Source organism: Cryptomeria japonica, chromosome 3, assembly GCF_030272615.1.
Source record: "Cryptomeria japonica chromosome 3, Sugi_1.0, whole genome shotgun sequence".
Lineage (NCBI taxonomy): Eukaryota > Viridiplantae > Streptophyta > Pinopsida > Cupressales > Cupressaceae > Cryptomeria > Cryptomeria japonica.
This window is the reverse complement of record NC_081407.1, coordinates 241,522,680-241,537,583: the sequence shown is the minus strand read 5'-3', so window position 1 is coordinate 241,537,583 and position 14,904 is coordinate 241,522,680. Positions and strand designations below refer to the sequence as shown.

Here is a 14,904-nt window from a genome sequence, read left to right as displayed (position 1 = left end):
ACCAAATAGCAAAACATTATGTCTTTTGTGTCTTCAAGTGTATGCAAAACAATTTTACATCAAACAACACACTTTTCTTGGAGTCATTGTCAGTCTAAACACTTGCAAACATTGAGTCCTCATCAACATTGTGTCCTCTTGTCACGAAAAACAGTCAAACATTCAGATTTAGTCACAACCAACAACTTCACAAATTGGAAAATTTTTACAGTTCGGCAAACAAGAGCAATCAGTTTTGGAATTCTTGAGCTTCCTAGATTGTTTCTCGAGGTTTTCATCTAGCATTCAACTTGTCTTTGGGTCTCACAAAGTCCATCATTGCTTTACATCTTGCATTAAATTTACATTTGTCTAAACTTGAGTCAAAAGATCACTTGCTTGTCCTCATCATACTTTGTCAACACACTACATACAACAACATTTTTCTAAGTGGTCCCTTATCAAGGTCTATCACCTTTGGGTCTCATTTGGTCTTACTTAGAGTCAAGGTCAACTTACCTCATCAAGAGAAACTATCCTCTCTTTGGAAGTCACACCTACTCTACTACATACATACTTGGTCTTACACTTTGGACATTGCAAGTACACTTCAGATTCATTTACATTCCATCCAACCCTTGGTCTTCCATACTTTTTCCATTTTCATCTAGTCTCACACATCTCGGTCAAAACCTAGTTCATGGTTGAAACCCGTTCCCAAAAATCTAGGAGAGAAACTAAAGAGGCTCAAGAGCCCGCAAACATGAGTTCTTATGAGTATGACAATGATATCTTTTTCAATTCTGATCATACTACATTATTTGACATGGATGCCTATAGAAACATTCCAAATGTTGAGAACATGGACACTACAAACAACAATGATACACACAATGATGATATGGACAACTTTTCAGTACATTCAACAGATGTGGAAGAATCCATTATGGATCCTCGCTTCAATCGATTGGTTGAGGAAATAATGAGGAGGGATAGACAATACTTCTTACAAATGATGGCACAAAGTGGAGCCAAGATACCTCATGATTTTGACATGTCTCAAATAATGGAAAATCGACCTTTGCAACAAACTCACTCCAACATGGATCAAAGAAGACCTAATAGTGGAGGCAATAGAGGACCACATATGGTACCTGAATCACCATCATCTTTGTTTCAAAAACTATAGGTCCCATACACACATGGTCAAGCATATGATACTCACCTTCGTAGACCATTATGGAAGTCTTATGCAGAAAAATATACTCAATCACATATCAATGCTACGAATCAACCACCAAAGCAATTGGATATTCAAAGGCATGCTCAAAATTTGGACACAAGGAAACCCCATGTCAAATTTGGGGGCAACACATTAGAACATGACATGCTTGTAGAGTATGGTATACATGGACAAAATAGATATTTCATTCCTCAACATGAATCTATACCAAGTGGTCCATATATGCACCATCACTATAGACCTCCTCCATATGAACATGCGTATGATCAATATCATCCATATATGCAACATGCTCCTCCTTGAATTGGTGCCTCAAGCATAGGGTATGGTCCAAGAAGTCGATCTCCACCTAAGAGCAATTTGGAGCAACAAATCAGGGACTTACAAAAGAAAATGGAGGACATAAATACACCGAAGCCAACATACACAATGAGAGACATATGTCCTTATCCATTTGACAAGAGCATTCCAATGCCTCCTTTTCCTACACACTTTGTGACACCTAAATTTGATAAGTATAGAGGAAAAGAGGATCCTAAGGCACACATAAGACAATTTTTCACAGCTTGCATTGAGGTAGCAACAGAAGAGACATATTTGATGAGATTATTCCCACAAAGCCTAGGTGATCAGACTATGGAGTGGTTCTCCCAACTCCCACCTAGTATTAAGTCATGGGGTGACTTAGCAGAGGCATTTATCCAACATTTCTCCTACAACATAGAGATAGACATATCAGTCACTACTTTGTGCAACACCAAGAAAAAAGATGGAGAGTCTTTTTCAACATTTTTACAAAGATGGAGGTTTTTACAAAGATGGAGGAATCTAGCTAGCAGATGCTCTTGTGAAATTCCACAAAAACAAATGGTAGAAATGTTCACCAAGAATGTTAACAAAGACATTGGCTATGATCTAAGGAAAGCTTGTTTGTCCACCTTCAAGGACGTCATTGAAAAAGGCTTAGCAATAGAGAAGGTCCTAATTGAACAAGGAGTTATTAAGATATTCAAGGAAAACAAAAATGACTTTAAAGGAAAAGACAAGCAAGATTTTGGAATAAAAAACAAGAACACGGTCAATGATGGTGTTGTTGATGCCAACACAGTGCGACCCAAATTCATCTTTTCAGGATCAAGTTCTACAAACAATCAAGTGAATACTCAAACAACTTCCAGATCATGAAGGAAGTACACTCCATTGGGAGAACCACTTGAGTCAGTTTTCAAAAAGCTAGTGGCAAACAAGGTAATCACTATTCCAGATTTTCCTCCATATGAGCCAAAGGTCAAACCAAATTGGTGGAATGATGACGAATATTGTGAATTTCATAGGAGCAAGGGTCATAAGACAAGAAATTGTCATCGACTGAAGAACATCATACAAGATCTCATTGATAGGGGTGACATTGAGATTGAAGGGCACTCATCCAATCAAGAACATGAGATGTTTAAGGAACCATTCCCAAAGCATGACAAGGGAAAAGCTAAAGCCATAGATGACCAAACTAACTATACCAGAGCAACCTATAACTATGATTCAACTATCAATCACATTTCAATGGACAATTACGTCTCTACCATTATCATCAAGGACAAAAACCCTAAGAATTCTACCCGGAGACCCAAGATTGTCCTAAAAGATGTTGGATCTTCTTCTGAACCTACCTCTGAATGTCATGTTACAACCTGTCAAGGTAAAATCACTTTGCAAGGTGCTCCAGCCAAGAACACCATTTCTTCATCAACTAAGCCTAAGTATGACCTTGTAGAATAGTTAGGGAAGACACCCACGCTCATCTCCATCCTTGAGCTCTTACGCATATCCCCCACATAGGAAGTCATTCTTGACAAAATCTTGAGAGACACCGCCGTTCCTACTGATCTGAGCGTGGACCAGTTTCAAGCCATGGTGGGATACCTTTCCATTCCACACTCCATTACATTTATAGAAGCCGATGATGCCTCTGTAAGTCAGCCACATAATGCACCTTTACACATTGAAGCCTTCATACACAAACATAGAATCAAACCAGTCCTAATAGATGGAGGAGCAGGTCTGAACATATGTACATTGAACACTATTAAACAATTGGGATATTCGGATGAAGCTGTGAATTCTACAAACAAAATTACCATCAAGGCATATGATGATGAAGAGCGTTCATCCAAAGGCACAGTCACTTTGCCTCTCATAGTTGGGCCAATTACAAAGGATGTGGTTTTTCAGGTCCTTGATCTAGATCTCACATACAACATACTCTTGGGACGTCCTTGGATTCATGAGATGAGCACAGTACCATCTACATATCACCAATGCATTAAGTTTCCTAACAATGGAGTTGAAGTGACCATCAAAGCTGACCCAAATCCATTCATATATTGCAACAATCTATGACCTAGATCAGAAATAACAATCCCAGTCAATTGACAAGCTATTCCATCTTCAACATATGTTGATTTAGAATCCTTAAAAGCTTCTACATCAAAACAAGCAGAGATAAAAGAAAATTTCAAGATTAAAGACTTGGGATGTGGTGAGTATATTTTTCATGTTGATCAACTCCCATTATCTCCTAAGGTATTCAGTCAACAGGAACAACCTACAAACAATTTACAATGCCAAGGAATTGGGTGTGAACCACCTAGTGTTGTGGCTACTAAGTTTGAATCAAATCTCCTCTAGTGGTGCAAGCACCTCTTGATATCAATAGTCTTAAGAGTGGTTCCAACAAAGAATCTATTAAGTCTATCGCCATCCCTCTTTAGAACTCGCATAGCTCTACCATTTCATCTTCTCATTCCATCTCCACTCCACTTCCAGACTTGGATCAACAAGAATAAAAAAAGCCCTTCCTCATTGAGGATCACAAACCAAGCTTTGAAAAGAAAAATCTAAAAGTCAAAAATAAAGAAAAGTCCTTTAGTCCAAATCAAAATCAAAAGCTACTGGACTCTGCAAAAGTCAAAGTCAAGGATAAAAATCCTATGAAAGAAAAGGAACAAGAGTTGATCTCCCCTAATATAAAAATAACTAGGGGCAAAAGTTCTAAAATTTCAAGTCAAAAAGCATCCTTGTTGATCCTAAGTCTCCATCATGCTATCCTACTTTCACTTCTTTTCGCAATCATAAGCCTTCATTCCTCATCCACTTGTTCCATACATCTATTCCCTTCTGGCGATACATCATGGACCTTTAATCGAGCTTCCTCAAGGGACTTTGTTATCAAGGATGCCCAAACTTCTTCAGGTGACACACATACAGGCCTACGTAGTCCACACATTAGTAATTCTATCTCAGTTCCTTTATCAAGGAAGATAGGCACTCAAGCTACACATCATTCAGTTAAGGAACAATGCAACTACAATCATAAAGTCAAGCCTCACACATTTGAGGTAAGGGACTTAGTTCTTAGAGAAAACCCTAAAAATCAGCAAGACAGAGAGAAGAAGGGCAAGTTCGAACCAAATTGGCTTGGTCCTTATATCATTACAGCAGCATATGGGTCTGGGGCATATCAGCTCTCAACCACAGAAGGTGAACCTTTGGAGGATCCTATCAACAACATGCACCTTCGCAAGTTTTACACATAGCTCTTCAGAGTATCCTAATTCAAAAAATAAAAATAAAAATCAAAAAATTCAAAAATACAAAAAAAATTATAAAACAAAAAAATCATTACTTGGTGAAAACCTGGCAAACAGGCGCCTTGTGACACAAAAAACATTGAAAAATCAAAAAAAGTAAAGAGAAATAATTTCCTCCAACGGTGAAAACCACTTCGGTGGCGCCCTGGGCAAGTACCATGGTGAAAACTGGGTCACCAGCGCCATGCGTAGAGACATTGCTCCTCCCTCCTTCAAGATTCACTTTCATCCTTTCACTTTGCACACACTCATGACCAATTCATTCATAATAAACTTACCCATTCCCATCATGGCTTGTTATTGATCTACCCAAGATTGGTTAGCCATTCATAATAAACCTCCCTTTTCACCTCCCTTTCCATCCATAATAAATCAGATCCTATCTGTGGCTAAGGTAAATCCTACGTCTAGTGATGGGTGTGGAACTGAGAACATCACATGTTTCGAGGAGTACAGTTTCTTCCAGCTTCCTTCAGTCTATCCACGCACAATCCATAATAAAGCAACATTTGCATCGCCAATCTGCAATAAAGTTTCATCTTCTCTGCAATAAAGTATCGGTTTCATAGATTTAGTCAGTTTCAGATGAGACACAACAACAACAATGGGCTTCAACAAATCAAATCTTTCAACAGACTCAGACAACATATGGTTCAGTGCTATCTATCCTTTCTGTGAAAGTAAACATTATGACCACAATCAAATAAGACTTATACAAGTGACAAGAGACACTAAATTTGAGGACTACAGTGGATGTTGGTGTCAATTCTTGGTTTTCTTTTGATTTTATCTTTTGGTGACATATCTTTTAGCTTTTCCAGGATGTCTCTGACTAGAGATTCTATCTCCAGGATGTCTTTGACTAGAAAGGTGAGGATGGGGTATCGTCACCTATTTTATTTTACTATCTGTGGATTGTCTCTTAGTAATACTATGACTTGTCCAAGGATATGAGGACACTGAGAGTCTAGGATGAACTGGGGCAATCCTTGTTTGTGACTGTCTTATCTCCATGCAAACAGGTACAATGACTTTCTGGGTCAAACATATGCCTCGATTGTCATAACCTACTTGCCATAATAAAGCTCAATGATGATAATGCACAAGAAGCTCTTTCACTTTCATATCTTCTATCTTCCATCCCCCTTTCTTGATTGACTTCCATCATCCTTCTCGAGTCCACGTAGCCTGCTATCACATAACTGAGTATAATGACACGCCAAAAACATTTGCATTTCATGTAGTTGCACTTGCATTACCACATATAAGCATTTCATACATACATATATATATCACAACTGCATCACATCCTGCACACAACACTTGTTAGCACAATTTACATTTGCATTATCATATTCATCTGCATTACATACATTCACTTTTGCATCATGCATACACATATAAAACATAAAAGAACAAAAATATCGCATTGCATCATATACATATTTGCATCCATATCATAAGCATCACATAGGAACATCTCATCACATAGGTACACATGCATATAGCTACAACAAAGATGAATCATCTCATATATATATAAAGAGTGTCATGATACACTGATGTCAAAATGATATGGCTACAATCACCCGCAGGTGTCTACATCATCATACAAAAATGGTACAATACTGATACATAGGGAGCCCTCTACGGCTATGATGAACTCCCTCCCTTAGAGTCGGCTAGCCTCGATGGAGTCTGAGCCCTAGAAGGACCCGCCTCAAGATCATCTCTGCTAGCCCCTATGTCCTCTGTAGCCACCCCTCGTGTCGCCCTATCCGGACAGAGGAACCCACTGATAACTCCTGCCAACACTATTGGTAGTGCTAATCCTGTCCATGTCATGGTATCCCATGCCATGTGTCCCACCCTCATCTCCAGTCCCGGATCCTAGAACACTCGTCTAAGGGCATCCCTGTCTCTATCTCATTCGTACGGAATCAGTTCCCCATCAATCGGCATCCACATAATCCTGTATACATCCTCTAGGGTGACTGTCATCTCCCCCATCGGCAAATGAAAAGTGCAAGTCTCAGAGTGCCACCTCTCCGCCAGTGCAGTCAGCAATCCCATGTTCGCCCAAAACTCAAGCACATACAGAATATGTCTCAATCCCATAGCCTCAATCGCAGCTCAGTCCTCGGCTGTCAACTCAGGTCGCAACCTCTGAGTTGATGGGAATCTCTCCCGTGACTCCAGCATAGGAAAATACTCCTGTAGTCAAGCAAATCAATCATCTTAGTCCTAGTGACACTCACTGTTCATCACAAAGTGTTTCTTCTATCCTAGTGGTACTCCCTGTTCATCACAAAGTACTACGTGTTTGGCACTCCCTGTTCATCACAAAGTGCTGCTCACATTTGCACTCACTGTTCATCACAAAGTGCTGCTCATATTTTAGTACTCCCTGTTCATCACAAAGTATTATATCTTGGTACTCACTATTCATCACAAAGTGCCTTGATCTATCTTATCCTAGGGCCTATACTTGAGTGAATCCTCTTGAGTAGTTTCCTAATTGGCAACGTATGTTCTATCACAAAATTGTCAATCCTAGCCCTATTTGCTATCCTAGTTTTCCCTAGAGGACCTGCTTGAGTGTATCCTCTCAGTAGCTTATCCAATCTTTAGCCTATGTTCATCACAGAACTATCGATTTGACCTAGAAGACACAAATTCACTTTTTTGGACACAAACGTGCTTTCATGACATAAACGCTCTTTTAGACCGCATAAACGCACTTGGCACCAACACAGACGCACCTGGATGTTTTTGGCATTTTTTGGACCCTATCCTAGCGTTCATTTATTACCCTATCTAGCATGCATTAATGACAACAATAAATGCAACAAAGTACAAGGAGGTTTTGTGGTACTTACTAGCTCTCCTACCTCTGCTGGCCTCTAGAATCTGCGAACGCGGTCGAATCTGTGAGCCAAAGCCATCGCTGCTGACTGTTGCTGCTCTTTTCTCTCTCTGCACTCTAATCTCTTGGAGGTGTAGATGACAATGAGGATGTATTTCCCTCATGGTCTATCTTATAGACTGCCCTAGCCCTAGTCTCCTGTGTCAGTCTTCGTTATCCCGTGACTTTGTCACTTTCTCCGATCAGTCCATTCTATCTCGTCTTTCTTATCGAGAGATTGTCTGTGATCTTTTCAGGCATTTTTCATCCAATCTCTCGAGGGGGCATATCATTCCCATCTTGGGGCAACTCTGTATCAGTTCATCTTATCTTCTTTGAAACAACGCGACAAGTCGCATTGTCTCAAAGAGGGGCAAAATGTAGACACCCAAAATTGTCTAGTCTAATTAAATAAATATTTTATTTATTTAATTATCTAAGCTTAATTCTTCTATTAATTAAATAAATCTTTATTTATTTAATTAATTCATTTATCCTCTTCTAGCCTTATTTCTCATTTAGATAAATACATTTATTTATTTAAATTATCCTTTTCCTTTATTAAATAAATATCGTATTTATTTAATTATCTCAGTCCTTCTATTAATTAAATAAATCTTTATTTATTTAATTAATTCGTTAACCTTTTCCACCTATGACACATGTCATTCATCTCTTAATTCATACACTACCTACCCCTTTCATTATTTTATTATTTCTTTTACCTACCCTCTAATCATAGCCGACCTCCTTTTACACCTATCAATCTTATCCCTCCATTTTTTATAGTGTCTTCTATATAAGGAGATACTTCCTTCATTATCAAACCCTAATCAATCATTCTATTTACCTAACTACTTGATCAATTGACTACTTGGCATATGCGATCCTACTTGCAACCACATTCCGTTCTTTGTTGAGCTCTTGTGCACATAAAATCTGAGAGCAAATATATCAAGCAAGATCAATGGAGATAGGAAGAATGGAGATCCAAACCCTATTGGACATGTGATGGTATAATCTTTGTGATTTCATTTGATTTGCATTGTCTTAGGTAATCTTCATATGTTATGGTGGATCTTTGTTGCTGTTAGGCTAGGGTTTTGTGGTTGAATTCATTTAGCCTTTCAATATCATTATTATTGTTATCCATTTTCACCATATACAGTTTGTATATAATTATGCTAAAGATACTTGATGATTTCTTTTATGTGGCTAGCTTTAGACAATGTTTGCTTTATAATATGATGTATAAATTAACTTATTACCTATGAAGAAATGTGTATATGATGGATGATCATAGGTACCTATTTTATGCATGTGATAATTATTAAATACAATTTTATAGGGAATGAGAAGACTTCAAAATTTTATTTAGATATGATTTATGTTATTTATGCTTGTTAAAGTCCCTTTGCTTTAGCTATAAAGTTTCCATCATGAACTAATGTTTGAAATTGAGTATGTAGGTACCCAAGGTCAATGAAATGGGTAGGTATCATGGTGATCTTTGAGCTAGGCCAATTAAGCTAACATAGTCTATTTGGAGAGGCTAAGGTCTTCTATTTTGTCTTTATGTTGTGATGTTAAAAAAATTAGTTGTGGTAAAATTTGTACATGATATTAAGTATGAGATGTGTTTTAAGGTTATGTTAATGTGATTTTTTAAGTGAGTGAAATTGTAAATCTGACATTAAATTATTTTTGTGAAACTAATGTTTATTTCATGTTTAAATGAGTTTATTGAATTATTTTTATTATAGTATGCGTTTCTTAATTTCCTAGGCCAAAGTGCTATTAGGTAGGATCCTTCTTTGGAAACCTTAAAGTTGGTTATATATGATTTTTGATCCCTCTTATATGAGAATTTTTAAATGTGATGGGTTTTGACCACATAAAAAGTTGGGAAATAAAGTGTGAGAGAAAGGGGTACATTTGGCCCTTAAAATTGAGGTGGTGGGTTCACAGGATGAAGAGGGATTGGAGAGCTTGATTCTTCCATGTCCATAGGTTTGATTGCTCGTCAATTAATTTTCTTGAGAAGGCCACCTTCTTGCCTCCTTTGCACCCCCCCCCCCCTTTCCCTATCGATTCCCCATAGGTTTGATTTCTCTTTTGTAACAAATAAGGTCAATTTTTTTGTGTGAGGTCTACAACAAACAAGATGTTGTCATTGGCTAGCTTCTCTCCTAGTTGAATGTAGCTAAGAAAAAGATTAACAAGCTAGAGATAGTTGCTAAGGTGGAGGCACAAAGCACCAGCTGGGCTATTAAAGAGAAGGACAAGAGGGTTTTGTTGGTAGGAAATGACATGGTGAGAAAACTTTAAAAATGGAAAGTAGTGGAGGAGAAAATTAAAGAAACTAATGCAAAGATCAATCAGAGGGATAAGGGGAAGGATATTAAAGAACTTAAGAAAAACTACAAGACTCTGAAATGTAAAGTAGACAAGATGAATACCCTTAGCAAAGATTTGAATATGAAGAACTTTTCCTTATCTTTATTTCATTCATGAAGAGATTGAAAGAAGGAAGTATACAAGGAAGTGATATCTAGAGTCTCCAACAACTACATTGGACCCCAATACCTCTAGAGTTAGGGCTACTTAGATTCCATTGTTGTGTCCTCTAGGAATCATTCCAATAAAAACCTATCTATTACTGATAAAGTGAAAGTGATTTGCCATGATTAGAAGGTTGATAATACCCCCACATAGTAGAATACTTCGTTGTATCTTTGATGAGTGGTTGGTTGTGTATTTTTTTGTTGTCTACTTGTGTTTTGGTATGGTTCTTAATATCTACTAGTTTTTTATGTGTTTTGATTTCAGTATTTTGCTAGGAACTCATCCCTGATAAGCCCTACGTAGATGCTTTGTAGAGGTCATGTAAAAGGTTCAGGCCTATCCCACTTTAATCAATCAGAATGTTGCTTGGAAGACCTTCTATAGAATAACCCTAAAGTATTCAAAATTGGGACAAACCAATGGATTAATGCCATTCCTAAATTACAATTAATCTAAACAATTTCCTCGATATACATAAATTAGAAATGAATATGAATAGAACTTGGGGTAGTTATGTTTCCAATGGTTAAAAAATTTGGTTCTTGTGGGGGGTAAGAATATTAATCTGCCCAATCTTTTCTTTTATTTATTAGTTTAAATTAAAAAAATTAAACAAGATTTTTATAGTTTTTGTTTAATATTTTATTTAAACAAGTTTAAAATACCATTTGTTTTTGTTTCTATTGGTTGATATTGGAAATACTTCGTACAATTTAAAAAAAAAATTACATGTAGTAAAATATTTAATTCATTGAATCTAATACCAATTGCATTAATGGTTTCAATGGGGCATTATTTTATACATCATAGATTTTGACAAAATAAATTAGATTGATAGGCATTTCTAAATATATTGAAAAAATATTTGGAATTAGTTTTATCAATTTCAATTTATTTTCTAATATCTATGTACAATACATTATTTTTTTATGATTGAATTTGAATCCTATTAATATCTTCAATAGTATTTAACTCTATTTTATATGTCTTCATATTTAAACGACCTATAAAACTAAAAAACTATGCATGACTATGAATTGAGATATGTCACCCAATAAATTCAATCAATATTCATTTCATTGATAATATATATACAATCTTATCTTAAATAAAATATTTTAAAATATTGTCATGTAACTTCTCAAACAACTCAATAATTATTTTTGAATAATATTAAACAATTCTTTGTTTGCAATGTTTCTTTATAGTATTGATATAAGGAGAAGCTATGCATGTTATTTTACATATCATGTTTTTAATTAAAAAAGAAGGAAAGGGATCTTGTTGGAAGTTTGAGCAGCATAAAATTAATAAGAAGATATTTTAGGATATATTTTATTGTGTTTAGAGAAACATAAAATTCAACCAACAATAATCTATTACTAATGTAAGATTGTAGAAAGTAATGTGATCATTCATTAGGATATATTTTATTGTGTTTAGAGAAATATAAAATTCAACAAACAATAATCCATTATTAACGTAAGATTGTAGAAAGTAATGTGATCACTCATTTAAATGACCTCAGCTCTCAAAATGATCTTAATAAGTAGAAAAAGACCTAAATATTTTGAATCACTAATGTAGATATTATTTGTAGGAAGTTGATTTGTTAGAATTAATCAGAAATTTATAACAGGCAAATGAATATTTCTTAATATGAATAATATTTATCACTAAGTATTAAATAAATCAGTCTCTTAAACTAATAGATTAATATCATTATAATATGTCCTTGAATTTTTTATAAAATATAGAAAAATCTATTTCTAAATTTAATCTTATTTTACTAATAAGAGACAATTAATCAAGATCAATAATATTAAAGAAAAATTGATTATAAAATAACAAAAATATTATAATTTCTATTATTTTAATAAACCAGAAATCCAAAACCAATATCGTCCACACATACAAATCACAAAACAAACACACATCAAAACATAATGAATAGTCACTATTTTTTCTTAATTATTGTCTGTTAAACCTCTTTATTCTCTTGATGTTGTTCGCCCTCCTTTTCAGCATATCCAAGAATCTGTTCTTTAATCTCGTTCTTAATGCTGCCTTTCTTTTACTTTTCTCCATCTTCCTTGTCAGTAGCCTGCACGTAGGAAGGCCAACAATACAGTCATATAAATAATACAAACCAGATGAAATTAATTTCTTATTACTGGAGTCTTCATATTAAAAAATGATTTAATTAAAAAAATTTGATAAAGAGATTAAGAGAAGCTACAGAGGCAGAAGAGGTGATTTTGAGATCGGTTTTCCGTTTTCCCTTCACTATCGCTCGGCTGTTAGGGCTCCACCAGAGATGCAGGGTGAACATATTTTTCCTCTTCATTCTCTTTCCAAGCATTACTTCATACAGGAATATTTTTCATTAAATCCCTTTACTGTGTCTTTACTCCAGTTTCACTTGAGTGTTTGGGCTCCTCCATAGGATTCACAGGAAATCCATGCTGCTGCTCTTCATTGTTCTCACCAGCATGCTGCTCGCTTGCATTTCTTTCCACCATTACTTCACACAAGCTAATAACTCGACAATACAATGAGAAGAATATGATTGAAAGAGTTTGATAAAATGGTTGCAGAGTAGAAATAGATTAATAGGCTTGGGCGGGCATAAAGGACGTGCTTAGGGTTCTGCAAACCAAAAAAAAAACATTTTTAAACAATTTTGACAGACAAATGACAGGTAAATGCACTAAATACGTCATGTACATTTTTAAACAATTTTGACAGACAAATGACAGGTAAATGCACTAAATACGTCATGTTTCAGCTTTTCTGAAAGTATCATTTTACTACTCCAAATAAAATATCTTTTCTATTATAAAATATCTAATGAGTCTACTGGATAGCCATTAAGTAGAAACGAATAAGCGAGTTTGGAAGAGTACACAATTCATGTATAGAAAAGCAGAGAGAGTGAATCGAAGGCAACTTGACATGTGAGACCACCAAATGAACGTCTGGTTGATGGATAATCCATTGTCAAAATCATCTTCAACCTTCTAAGCTGAGATCAATTCAATATTTGATTGACGTTACAAAATAAAAACATATTATTTGATTTTTTGATTTGTTGGGCCCATCTGAAAGAGCGCCCTTCAAAAATTCTCGATGGCCGACCATTGAAGGAAGGCCAAAGAGGGGGTTTGGAAATAGTTTTCAACCAGCAATTGACGCGCCTCAGTTATAACCTCACTAGCTGCGTCATTGCCCCAAGCGCAAAGATAACTTTAAAATCCATCATATCCTCTTGTATAGTGCATTTTTCAACTGTGTAATTCTTCACACTGCATGTGGGACTAAATGTGGCTGTGTCAAATGAAAGATCAAACCGCTCTTGCTTGCAGCGTATTTAGATTTGTTTTTCACGAAACGTCTTTCTAAATAAATACGAACCCAGTTTGAATGCAAAAGGAGTAGTTGAATCCTTAAAACACCAAAGCAGGGAATTATATGGATCGAGAAGCAGAGAAGCCCTGAAAGCAATCAGAGCTTGTTGATCAGAATAATTAGAAGGGTTTGCCATGATATGAAGAGGCAGCGCAGAGAGAGAGAAAAAGAGTAGCAGAGGAATCATCATCATTACCATCTTCATTCTTGCCCAAATGACATATGTGTGGTTTACCATTCAGGTCCGTTTTTGAATTTATCAATGTACTATGTGTAAATAACAAGTTTGAAGTTTTTATTTGTTTTAATTACTTAAGGGTAACTAGTATACTTAGATTTTGAAAAATTTATGTAAAAATCGTCAAAAAATTTCATTTCTTTTTTTAAATGATATTTTTAGCATTCATTACCTCTTTCAAATTAAATAGATGTATACATCAATATATCTAATCAACAACTAACTCACCTAACAATAGATTTAACAAAAAATTTAATCAAACTTTAAAAGTTATTTGACACATATATCTTTCATAATTTAATGCTTTTAACTTAATATACATATATCCAATTCATTTAGAAAGAATACCTTAATATAATTATACAACATAATGACTACAACACAAAATGGAGCCATGTCATTTAAAACCTTTCTTTAGATATGTTCTTATCCACGTTGCAATCTATTTAATCCTCGATCATTTTTTGCATCAGAAAACAAATTAGTGGCCAAATAGAGGGGAAAAATTTTCAAAACTAAAATTAATCTTATTCCACAAAATTCTAAAGGTTGGCTGGTGATGGGAGACTTTAACACTCCCCTTAAAGAGAATGAGAAATTTGGGGGGATTCTTTCTCATCTTGATAGTAGGATGGATTTGATGAACTTCATTGATAATCAGGCGCTCCATGATGTGGATCTGCAAGGTGCTAATTATACTTGGAATAATAGAAAAACTGGCTCTGATCTTATCCAGGTGAGACTTGACAGGGCCCTTATCTCTAATGATTGGTTCAATCATTACATGTGTTCCTTAAGTACGCTTCCTACTATTGGCTTGGATCACTATCGGTTTTCTTTTGTGGCAGACCCCATCTCTAGAAGAAGAAATTTCCCCTTCGGATTTGAAAAGATCTGGATGAGCCACCCCAAACTTGAG

The 14,904-nt window shown here is 35.6% G+C and overlaps 1 non-coding gene across 1 annotated transcript; it reads right to left on the bottom strand.

The window, feature by feature from the left end:
* Positions 1–13,434: 13,434 nt before the first annotated feature.
* Positions 13,435–13,583, bottom strand: LOC131074452 (U4 spliceosomal RNA). The gene has a single exon (XR_009113062.2). It is a non-coding gene; the product is annotated as a U4 spliceosomal RNA (small nuclear RNA).
* Between the last annotated feature and the right edge of the window lie 1,321 nt (positions 13,584–14,904).